We start from the raw sequence: 12,401 nt of genomic DNA on the forward strand, positions 1-12,401 counted from the left end.
GAAGAAATCAGGCTGACAGCTGGATGAGCCATGATGCAAGCGTCAGGCGCTCACCCGTCCTCCTCCACAGCTGCTGAACAAATGCACTGAAGTCGATACAGAAAGATCCCGAATTAAGTCAGTCAGTCTATTCCCGATGAAGGCAATGTGAACCATCTGTGCACTTTCAAGTCTCCAGCAAACCACAGATTCCCCAGCCCTCCAACTGGAAGCTCTGCCTGCAAATGAGGGTTAACCAGTAGTCTCCTCAATTATCTCAGTATGTCTTGAGATCAGGCTTCCTGCCTGCATCTCATGAAGAACTGTCTGCTGATGAGAAAGCCACCGCTATCTAAGCACCCAGCCTTTCTCATCGTGACTTTATGGGGTTGACACATAACTAGATTTCCTCTCTGTCACACCGGGTATTCTAAGTGAACAGGCTTCGTCTGCTATTTTTTTTAAAGCAGTATGAGCTGCTGTTCCACAAACATGCAGTACGACTATTGTCATATCTCTTTGAACCCTCACATCTTGTTAGCTGAGACAAGTTACAGCTCTTCAGTCTCCCACTCCCTCTTTTTTCCCTCTAACTCTTAACTGTGAAAATTTTCAAACATACAGAAACATTGAAAGTACAGGACAATGAAGACTTTCATACCCTCTACCTATGTTCAATGATTATTGACATTTTGCTCTATGTGCTTTCTCTCTGTATATATTTTTCTCCAAAACTGTATGAAAGTAAGTTGCAATAATTGAAACACTTTACTTATACATACTTCAAAATTTATGTCCTAAGAATACTGATATTCTCCTCCATAACCACAGTGCCATTATCATGCCTAAGAAAATTATCAATAATCCTTAATGCCATCTAATATCTGGTCCATATTCAAATTTCCCCAGTTGTTTCCAAATTACTTCTGTGGCTAATTTTTATTCCCCAAATCATAACATTTGGTTGACATATCTCTTTAGCCTTTTAGCCTAGAGCAAGGCCCCAGCACACACTAATTTTTCACGACAATGACTTTTTAAAGAGTCCCGGCCAATTGTCTTACAGAACGCCCCACACTCTAAATTTGTATCATTATTTCCTTTTGTCCTGTTCATGCTCCTCTGTCCCCTTTATTTCCTGGAAACTGAAAGCTTGGTCTAAAGACTTTATCAGATTCAGGTTAAACATTTATGGCAGGAATACTTCACAAGTATCTTACATACTTTCACACCACACCAGGAAATGCATAATGCCAGGTGTTTCTGCTAGGAATAGTAGTGCTAAGTTTGACCACCAGATCTCTCCAATGTAAAGATATATTTTACCTCCACAATTCGTACACAACCTGTGGGGTGATACTTAGCTAACACGTGAATGTGCCGTTCCCCCACCGACCTTTCACCTAATGGTTTTAGTAACCATTGATACAGCCCTTGACTGAATCAATTATTACATAGCGGATTGCAAAATGCACCCTCCCTCCCTCCAGAATTACTCAATCCAAAGGATCAGTCCTACTTTCACATTCAAGTGAGGTGAGGATTAGGTCTGATCAGTCTGCCGCTGCCATGACTTCTTGTTGTCACAGGGTGTCACTGTTGAACACTGGCCCTGCACAGCCTCAAATGTCTGGCCCAGATCAGACCACTTCTCAGATCTCTGCCTACCATATTTATTTATATAAAGTACTGTAAAATAATGTTTAGTTTTAGACAGTGTTTATCTTCTCCAAATACTTTTGTGCCAAGAAAGTCGGTTTTTTAAAACACCTGAATAAGGCACTTTTTGTGTTAAATTTAAAGTCAATAAGTAAAACAGGAGAGAGGCCTGGAGTCATAAATATCTATTTCTTGAGCTTGCTGTAAGCTAAGTTGAAATGCTTAAATGTTTCCCACTTCCACATCACAAAAGAATGACCACAACATCCCATTGCTTTCTATTTTGACAATATGTAATCCATCTCATCCAACTCACCTGTTGGAAGGCAAATGGCTCTACTAAGCAAGCCAGAGATGATAAATGGGGAGCAGAGTCTTTGCTGGCTGTGGTTCATCCATGATGTCTCCCAGGAAGTGAGACTCAGGGGAGCAGATATGAGTGAGGAGACCTCCCATGTGGCCGCCAGGAAGGAAGAGGCCACCAACATGGCATCTCCATACCTGCTCAGCTTCAGGATACAGCATTGCCAGATTGCTTCCCCTCTTATTCAGCATCTGAGTCCTCTAATCTCACTCCTCTGAGGCAGCACCCTCTCTCATCAAGAGACACCCAAAAAAAGACAAACTTTCCATGTGCTGTCTTTCAGTTCTCTATTTGCCCACTTTGATAAAAGAGAAGAGGGCCGGTGTTTACTGAGTGCTGGCTCTGAGCCAGCCAGTTTGACATATGTTCACATTGAACAGCTACCACAGCCCTAGAAGGTGGGCATTATTATCCCCCTTTTAGAGAGATTATATCTCTTGCTCAGGGACACACAAATATCACATAACAGAGTTGAGAAATAATCCCAGGTCTGTGTGGCTGGTTAGTCTGATAACTCTTGACCCTCCTTCTGAGTATGTCCCTCTTCTGTTCTTTAAGAATATGTGTCAACAGGATGGGCATCAAACACTGTTTTAGCCTCTGGAGACTTTGAGCTGAAAGAGAAACTTACTAAGCTACCCACTTTCAACGGCTCTTTGCCTCTCTTCTCTGCTATGATGACTTATGCTCCCTGGGCTAAGCCATTCTGTGCCAGCAGTAGTCTCATTCAAGAAAGCACATCAGAACTCAAATGAGTTGAGTGACGTTATGATAGGAGACAGTGCTAAATCTGCTTTCATTTTTTTATTAAGTAAATGTGTACAAACTTTGCAACTTTATTATTTTATCTTTAATTACTGCTATACGTATTATTATCTATTATTCTACCGTAATCCTGGGTTGAAAATCCTGATTTAGTTCAACCAACAGCCAAGGAAAGTAAAGCCCCAGTGAAGATAAGTGATTTGCCCAGGTCACACCACTTCTAAGTGGCTTTGCTCCAGCAGGTCTTCTGAACCAGGTCTTGATTCCTGCCACTACATCACAATATCCAACTATCAGTCCTGGGCAAGGACAAAGTCTTTTTTTTTTTTTAATTTTTATTTATTTATTTATTTATTTTTGGCTGTGTTGGGTCCTCGTTTCTGTGCGAGGGCTTTCTCTAGTTGTGGCAAGTGAGGGCCACTCTTAATCGCGGTGCGCGGGCCTCTCACTCTCGCGGCCTCTCTTGTTGCGGAGCACAGGCTCCAGTCGCGCAGGCTCAGTAGTTGTGGCTCACGGGCCTAGTTGCTCCACGGCACGTGGGATCCTCCCAGACCAGGGCTCGAACCTGTGTCCCCTGCATTGGCAGGCAGATTCTCAACCACTGCGCCACCAGGGAAGCCCAAGGACAAAGTCTTGTTCCTAGTTCTTCCTGACTCCCCTCTCTGTGCCCACTCCTTCTCCTGAAGACCACGCTATCTTCTCATTTCTAAGTCTGCATCCTCCATGGACAAAGACCATCTTTCTCCCCACCCCACTCCCACACCCAGTGCCTTTCTTGACTGCTATCTCAGGAAAAAGGAATTCAGCTGACACTCTGATGAAGATGGCTAGGCACCACACTAGCTATGCCACAGAGCAGTGGTTCTCAGATAGTTTGATCTCAGGATGCTTTACGCTCTTCAAAATTATTGAGGACTCCAAAAAGCTCCAAAGGGAAAAAAAAAAGAAGAAGAACAGCGTTGTTTTATGTTTGCAAACTTCTTTAATGTCTGGCTTAAGAGAAGGCAACTGGATTCTCAAATCTGCTTCTGCATTTGATTCATTGTGATATCACCTATCATGTAGCCTCTGGAAAACACCATACAATCATGAGAGAATGAGAGTAAAAAAAGCAAATACTGTCTTAATATTACTATGAAAATAGTTCTGGGACTTCCCTGGTGGCGCAGTGGTTAAGAATCCGCCTGCCAATGCAGGGGACATGGGTTCTAGCCCTGGTCTGGGAAGATCCCACATGCTGTGGAGCAACTAAGCCCGTGCGCCACAACTACTAAGCCTGTGCTCTAGAGCCCGCGAGCCAAAGCTACTGAGCTGGCGTGCCACAACTACTGAAGCCCGCGCACCTAGAGCCCATGCTCCGCAACAAGAGAAGGCACCACAAGGAGAAGCCCGTGCACCACAGCGAAGAGTAGCCCCTGCTCGCCGCGACTAGAGAAAGCCCGTGCGCAGTAACGAAGACCCAACGCAGCCAAAAAATAAATTAATTAATTAAATAAAATTTTTTTAAAGTATAATTTAAAAAAAGAAAATAGTTCTGATTATACAGATCAACTGAAATAGTCTCCAGGACCCCCAGATGTCCCAGGATCATACACTGAAAATCACTGCATGGAGCAATAAACTTGGAGTTAGAGGAGCTCCAATCCAGGTGACCGCTTACTAGCTATGTAACCTTGGGCATGAATTTATGCATAAGAAACAGCCTGGCACATACAGTAAATTTTTTTTTTAAGCTTTTTAAAAGCTTCTCCAAAAGATATTTATATAAGAGGAGATATGCCTAGGGATAGCGCCTGAATACAAAGAATGACTCTAATGATGGGATGTCGGGCAGGCAAGGAAGCAGAGATAGAAAGTGAAATTTGAAACCTGGTGGTGGTGGTGGATATCCCTTGGATCATCTCTTCCCGACATCCTTAGGTTCACATAATGCATGCGACCACTTTTTGGAAAAAGTCTAGCTATAGTTGCATGTGTTCTACTTAGTCCAGCCACATCTGGGTCTTTCAATTTGCACTGACTCGTCTGAACCCACCTCCGCCCACAGCATAGAATAGGAAATCTTCTGAGAGATTGCCCTCCAGAAATGAGTCCCTTGATTGAATGACCTATCTGAGCCTATTGTTGGGCCTCCCTTTCTCCTGACAGAGACCACCTGGGGAGCCCTCATCCTCCCACCCCACCATCCCCATGCCATAGGCATGGACGGCATCTGGGACGCATTCTAATCTATTTTCTCACTAGATGAGCACGAATTCTTAATTTGACTTAGTTTTTTGGGAATTGTTTCTGTGGGTGTTATAAATATTAGAGAGTGGTCTGCATTCTGAATTGTGAAAATTATTTTTGGCGGCCTGGTGCACTCTGCTATTCCTACTCATCTTTCACAGCCACATAGGACCAAGAATGAGCTCTAAGGTCATATTCCTGCCACTGAGGAAGCAGGGTCTCTAGGACCTTCCGATCGTAATTTTAATTGAATCACACTGTCCAACCCCCCCCCACCCCACCAAAACACAAAGACCTAAGGAAGGATGGTGAGGCCCTAGCTGCCCTGTCTTGCACATCCTTTGAGTTTCAATTTGAATTTAGTTTGGAAACACATGACTAAAATGTTTAGAGGGGGGAAAAGGTGTTGGGGGAAAATACAAATGCCATTATCTACTGCCCTAAACTAGGCATTACCAATCTGATAATCAGGGAGGTAACGTAAATAAGTGGCACTGTCAGGTGGGGACTGTGGTTAGCAGGAGAGCACATGTTCCACCTAAAGGGGGCAGCACCTCCAGGCAACGGCTCTCCACCTCGCTGTACCATGGGCCCCGTGGTACCAAAGCTTTTCTCTCAAATCTCTCTTTTCAAGAAATTCTAGAAATCTGGATTTTTTTTTTATGTGAAATCTTCCAACACAGATGTTTGTACATTTTTGAATAATACATTTTTTTCTTTCCGTTTTATTGAGATATAATTGCCATACAGCACTGTGTAAGTTTAAGGTGTACAGCATAATGATCTGACTTACATACATCATGAAATGTTGACCACAGTGAGTTTAGTGAACACCCATCATCTCACATAGATACAAAATTAAAGAAATAGAAAAAAATATTTTTTCCTTGTGATGATTTTTTCCTCAGGATTTACACTCAGCAACTTTCATATATAACATACGACAGTATTAATTATATTTATCATGTTGTACATTACATTCCTAGTACTTAGTTATCCTATAACCATAAGTTTGTACCTTTTGACCACCTTCATCCAATTCCCCCTTCCCTCTTTCACCACCTACCTCTGGTAACCACAAATTTGATCTCTTTTTCTATGAGTTTGTTTCTTTGTTTTTGAAGTATGATTGACCTACAACATTGTGTTAGTTCCTGGTACACAACATAGTGATTTGATATTTCTATATAATATTTCAAAATGATCACCATGATAAGTCTAGTTACCATCTGTCACCATACAAAGATACTATATACTTATTGACGATATTCCCCACCCTGTGCATTTCATCCCCATGACTCATTTATTTTGCAACTGGAAGTTTGTACCTCTTAATCTCCCTCACCTATTTCTCTAATACTTAAAAGTTCACAAATTTTTCAATAATACATTTTTTTGTATTTTTCAATAAAAATTCAACAAATTCTTTTTTCGAAATCAGTTTCAACAAAAAATGTCTGTGGGCTGCCAGTTTGTGTCCTGTAGCTCCGAATCTCATTTCTCATGGTGTAAGACTGTTTCTCCCAACCCAAAACACTGTGGCTCCTGCCTAACATTGCCCAGGGCTCAGTTTTTGTTTCTGTCTTCTACGATGATGAAAATTTGCACTTTACAGTGTCATAGAACATATAACACTGTAACTGATATTTCACAATTTCAGGAGCTGATTTGGTGTACTTTTGACAGATCTGACATGTTTATACAAGAATATTCTTCCTTCTGGAAAGTTGCAGAGGTAACCAAGTAATTATGGCCTTGGGGTTCTCTCTTACTTCAGCTACCATTGTTGCCTCCCCCTGGTCCCCCATGGTGCATTGCTGCCCAGCATGGTCAATACTTTTTTCTTGGTACCCATTGGCACAGATGAGTCAAAGTGAAAATATCAATCAATCAATCCTAAATCATCGGGGAAAGCTGAAAGGCAAGGCAGAGCAATAAGCAGAGAAACAGAGAGAAAAACACTATAAAACCACTTCAATTTACAAAGTACGACTCTCTGTTTCCTTCTTTCATGGAAAAAAAAGACCTTTATTCATGTTTTAATACTGTTACTATCTATTTATGTAGCCATACATGACACACAGTACTGTTTTATAGATTTCAATTTTTCATAAATGATGTTACTATAATGTTTTTCTTTAATATTCTATAATGTTTTTCTTTAATTTAATATTATGTTTTTGAAATCTTTGTTGTTATATATTGACCTAATTTGGGTCCTCTCTCTTTTCTTCTTGGTGAGCCTGGCCAGAGGATTGTCAATTTTGTTTACCCTTTCAAAGAACTAACTCTTGGTTTTATTGATTTTTTCTATTGTTTTCTTAACCTCTATTTTATTTATTTCCTCTCTGATCTTTATTATTTCCTTCCTTTTTCTGACTTTAGGTTTTGCTTGTTCTTCTTTTTCTAATTCTTTTAGGTGGTAGTTTAGGTTGTTTATTTGAGGTTTTTCTTGTTTTTTGAGGAAGGCCTGTATCACTATGAACTTCGCTCTAAGAACTACTTTTGCTGCATCCCATAGATTTTGTATGGTTGTTATTGAACTAGTTCATTCCTTTTCATTGCTATATAGTTTTCTATCACTTAAATATATCATGATTTAATTTAGCCATTCTCCTTTTGATGGACATTTAGGGTTTTCTTTTTTTATTCCCACTATTACGAACGATGTTGTACACCTTCAACACTAAGTTTCTCTAGAAAGAGAATTGCTGAGTTATAGCCAGAACACTTTTGTCTGTTCCGGATTTTGTCAAATTGCCTTTCAAAGTGGTTGCAACAGTTGACAGTTCCAGCAATTGTGTATGGAAGTTCTTTTAATAGGGTCTAGTTTTTTCCTGTGTGGTCCTGAAGACTGTTAAGATTTGGTTAGTACATGAATACAGTGAAAAATATGCCCTTTTAGGAATGTGGAATATCTGTATATGCTACTCAGGATAATCTTCAAGATAGATTGTTAAATACAAAAAAAACAAGAAGGGGAAAAAGTGTGTATGATAGACTTAATTTATCTAAGAAGTAGGAGGATATAAGTAGATATATTCACATTGCTTATAATTTTTAATGGAATAATAAAACAATTTTTTAATGTTACCTATAGACAGAGGAAGAAATAGGTAGAGGGAACAGGAAAAAGGCTAGACTTCTTTGAATATACCTTTGTTTTGTAGATTTAACTTTGGAACTATTTACTATTTTGCATAATTACAACAACGTTAATATAATACAAAAACAACCTGAGAAGTCAGAAGCAGAATAAAACAAATAAACCTAACCATATGTCTAGTTGGTGGCAGAACCACATAGAGATGAACTAATCTAAATCATTTCATGATATAGAACTGCAAAAAAAAAAAAAGACCCTATTTTAGTCATTAAATTATTGGTTGTGGTGTTGGTATTTTTATTTTTAGACTGAGAGGGGCAAGAGTAAAGCAATTTAGCGGTTATATTGTATCATTAGAAATCATAATTTTTAACATGAGAGAAAGGAGATACAGACATAAGGCTGATAAATTAAAACCCTGTAGAACTAAATTTAAATTTGAAATTTCACTTTGAATTCATAATGTGTCTTTAAAACAGAAATTTAAATTCCCTATCTCTGTCTCCTAAAAAAACTTTGAAACAATGACCAGGCCAGTGTTAATGAACTCCTCTGGCACCCCTGACAGTAAAGTCTAAAGATCATTTTCCACTATAAGGAACCAGGCTGACTTAGAAAAATTGCTGATTCTGGTCTGAAGCCAAAAGTGTACAAGACGAGCCTAGAACATTTTGTCATATCTGAAAGCAAGGAATTTCCCAAAGATCACTGGGATCATACCAAAGACTCAGGAACCAGCCTATTGGTCAAAAATGGGAAAACTTGGCAATCAATAAAGATAAAGATACTAAGAGATTGAAAACACAACAAATATGTTTATATCTATATTTTCGTAGTGACTTTTTTTTTAAACATCATCATTGATTACTTTTGGAAGATGCTAATGAACCAACTCATTATCTTGAAAAATAACAAATAGAAGGAAAGAATCAAGCATTTATTCTGCTTTCCAAAGGAGCTGTATGTCAAGGCAACCAAATAGTTGACGTGGGAAAGTTTCTCTTCATAGATGTGTTCCAGCCAGTAAAGAAGGATAAAATTAGACTGCTACCATCTTGCAACCCCAATGAATTAATGCATCCAGGCAATCAATATCAATGGCTCAAACCCTAAGAGAGAGATAACCAAACAGAAATACAAGAACAATTCTGAAGTCTTAGCCAAGAAAAGGAGGAGGAGGAAGAGTGGGGGCCGGGGGGTAGGGGTGAGGAGGAGAATCTACCCAAATGTCTGTGTCTAACTATAAATTTTCATGCACCATGCGCCACAAGGGATAGAGAAATGCATTAAATGGCACCAGGGGAAGATGTGAAACAGGAGTATTGCAGGTTACTAGGTTGCTCTTGGATTGACATCGCTGTCAAACTGCTAAAACTCTTAATGAGTCCTAAGGATTATTGACAATGTGTCCATTTTCAGTGAAGCTGAGCCACCTAACTGCTCAGATTGTTCCACCTCTTCTTGACTTCCACAATCATATCCTCAAAATAAACCCTGAAGTTTCTGATCATGTCTTTCTTTCATAAGGAAGCATCTTACACATGCATAAGGAAGGACAAAATTCCCTCCCTAGCCCTTATACACAGGTGTATAAATAAATAAATATATATATATATATATATATATATATATATATATGTATATACTTTCCACCATATTTCCACTGATGCACCCCCTGAATTTGGATAATACTTTGAACCTGTGTTGAATGGGAGACAAGAGGAGATTATGTCTAAAGGGGTCTGATTCCTTAAAGATGAAAGATGCTGTGAAATATCCATTTCTATCATTTCCATGTGTTGGACAACACCCAGACCATTAGAAAATATAAATTATAATTCATATATATTCTTTATATAAAAATATATAAATCCTTTGTCTAAAATATATATAAAAATATATACTCTTTATATAAAAATGGAAGCTCAGAGAGCATCTCCAGAAACTGTGACCATGCCAAGGGCTGTGACTTTTCTACAGGGACGGGATTTCGGATATATTGTGAACACAGCATTAAAGGGATGAAATGATTTCTTAAAAGAAGGACTAAAAAAAGCAGAACAGCTCCCCTGCTTCTCATGGTGTCTCAATGTTTTCCATATTTAGTGAGTAAGAGTCAAAAATATCAAAACTCCTGGGAAATTCTCAGTAAAAGAAGTTATTTTTGCTCAGCATAATTTAGTTCCATTTGTGACTTTATCGTGCAAGGCTCAGGATCCCTTATACTTAGAGAGAGAGAGAGAGAGAGAGAGAGAAAGGTTGGAAACAGGATGATCCATGATTGTTAATCAATGGTCCAAAGATTCCTTTTTCATTTGGTCATTTTCTAGCACATGTATATGAAATTAAGAAAATGGGATCAAAAAGAACAAGAACGTGGCCTTAAATAACAAACAATCCTTAGATGAAGAACACTAGGCTGTGATTTCATCAATGTTAATAGAGATCTTATATCATCTATGACCACAGAGTAAAGGAAGCAAATTTATTATGAACAATACAATGCAATGAGGAGGATGTTGATTTTAATTGCTCTTAATTTATTCTGCAAGTCAGACACAAGGCAAGGCTTTGGAGAAATGAATGGTTTGTTTTTAAACCAAAACCCTGACATTGTGGAGTCCATGAGGACAGAGAACTGGGTTCTGCTTGAGTCATCCTTTAAGAAGACATTTTTCCTTCTTCCCAAACAGCTTCTATAGCTACTATCCTGTAATATTGGCCTATGTCAAAATCTTGGACCTGGAGAAAGACTTGCAGTTACTGTGAGTGTAGGATTCCAAGTCTCAGCTAAGAAGGGAATTCAGTGCCATGTAGCTGAAGCAACCAGATTTTTTTTAAGGTATAATACTTGCTCTAGGTGTTTGGCTATGCTATTTTTAGTCCATTAGTAATGGCTGATTTAAAAGTTAGCACATCCAGACTGGAATGAACCTTGGGAATAAAAATTACTCCTGAATGACATATCTGCTTGCTATGGACTAAACTGTGTCTGCCTATGTTCGTATGTTGAAGCCATAAACCCCAATGTGACTGTGCTTGGAGATAGGGCTTGTAGGAGGTGATAAGTTTAAAAGAGGTGATAAAGTTAGGGTCCTAATCCAATAGGACTGTGGAGTTATAAGAAGAGGAAAAGGGAAATCTCTATCTCTGTCTCTTCATGCCCGCACACTAAGGAAAGGCCATGTGAGAACAGCAAGAATCTGGGCAGTCTGCCAGTCAGGAAGAGGGCCCTTACCAGAAACCAAGTTGGCCAATACCCAGAGTTTGGCCTTATAGTCTCCAGAACTGTGAGAGATAAATTTCTGTTGTTTAAACCACCCAGTCTGGTATTTTGTTATGGCAGCCCAAGCAGACTAACACACTGCTACTTTTAAAGTTGCCATGCAGATGCTACAGATAAATCCATCATGTTTGATGATCTCGGGTTTCTAATATAGTATACAATCATACAATTGGAGAATTTTTTGAGTTTAACAAAATTCTAAAAAATGTCTAGTCCTGGGATGTATTGTATCATGTCACTGGTGGTATGTTTGGGGCACTGTGTTGAGGACTCTGGTTAGGGTTGAGCTCAATGGGAAAAGAGAGCTGAGATCAATTGGGGCTGCAACTGCCACCTCTCGGCCCCTGGAGTGTGTCTGGGGGGGACAGAGGGAAGGGAGGGATGTGTGGATTACACATAACACAGATTTGCCACCCCTGCTCAAGACCAACAGCCCATTTGGAGGCAAAAGACCCAGATCTACTCCTAAACTCTTCCACTAGCTGGTCCGGGCCAGGAACATTAGAAAGCAAAAATAAGTCACCTAAAATATTTGAGCCAGGGTTTATTCATCAGCAGTCAAATGAGGATAGTCATTAATGGTACTGCTGCAGCTCTCGGAGAAGCCAGGCGATGAGATCAAATAAGAGAATGTCTATGCAAAGGCTTTGTAAGCCCAGAACACTATGCAAATATCAGTTTGATTTTTTTAAAAAAAACTAATCATCCCATATAGATGGCTACTTATCTTTCACTCAAGTGTAACCGCTCCTAGCTGCAATCCACACATGGGCATTCCAATATAATTGGGAAATAAAATCAGATGGAACCCTTTTTAAGCAATGTGGGTTTTTCTTAAAGGGGTGAATATTTTGAAAAGTTTCCATTTATTAATTATATGTATTTCTATATCCCTTCTTATCCTCAAAAGCCTTTGAGTCAGTGTATATACCATATAAAAGTACATACAATACATGATTAATAGAAGCAAAGGCAAAGGGCACAAGACTGTCAGACAAGATGGAAAGTTTGAA

Source organism: Eubalaena glacialis, chromosome 9 (genome assembly GCF_028564815.1).
Source record: "Eubalaena glacialis isolate mEubGla1 chromosome 9, mEubGla1.1.hap2.+ XY, whole genome shotgun sequence".
Taxonomy (NCBI): Eukaryota; Metazoa; Chordata; class Mammalia; order Artiodactyla; family Balaenidae; genus Eubalaena; species Eubalaena glacialis.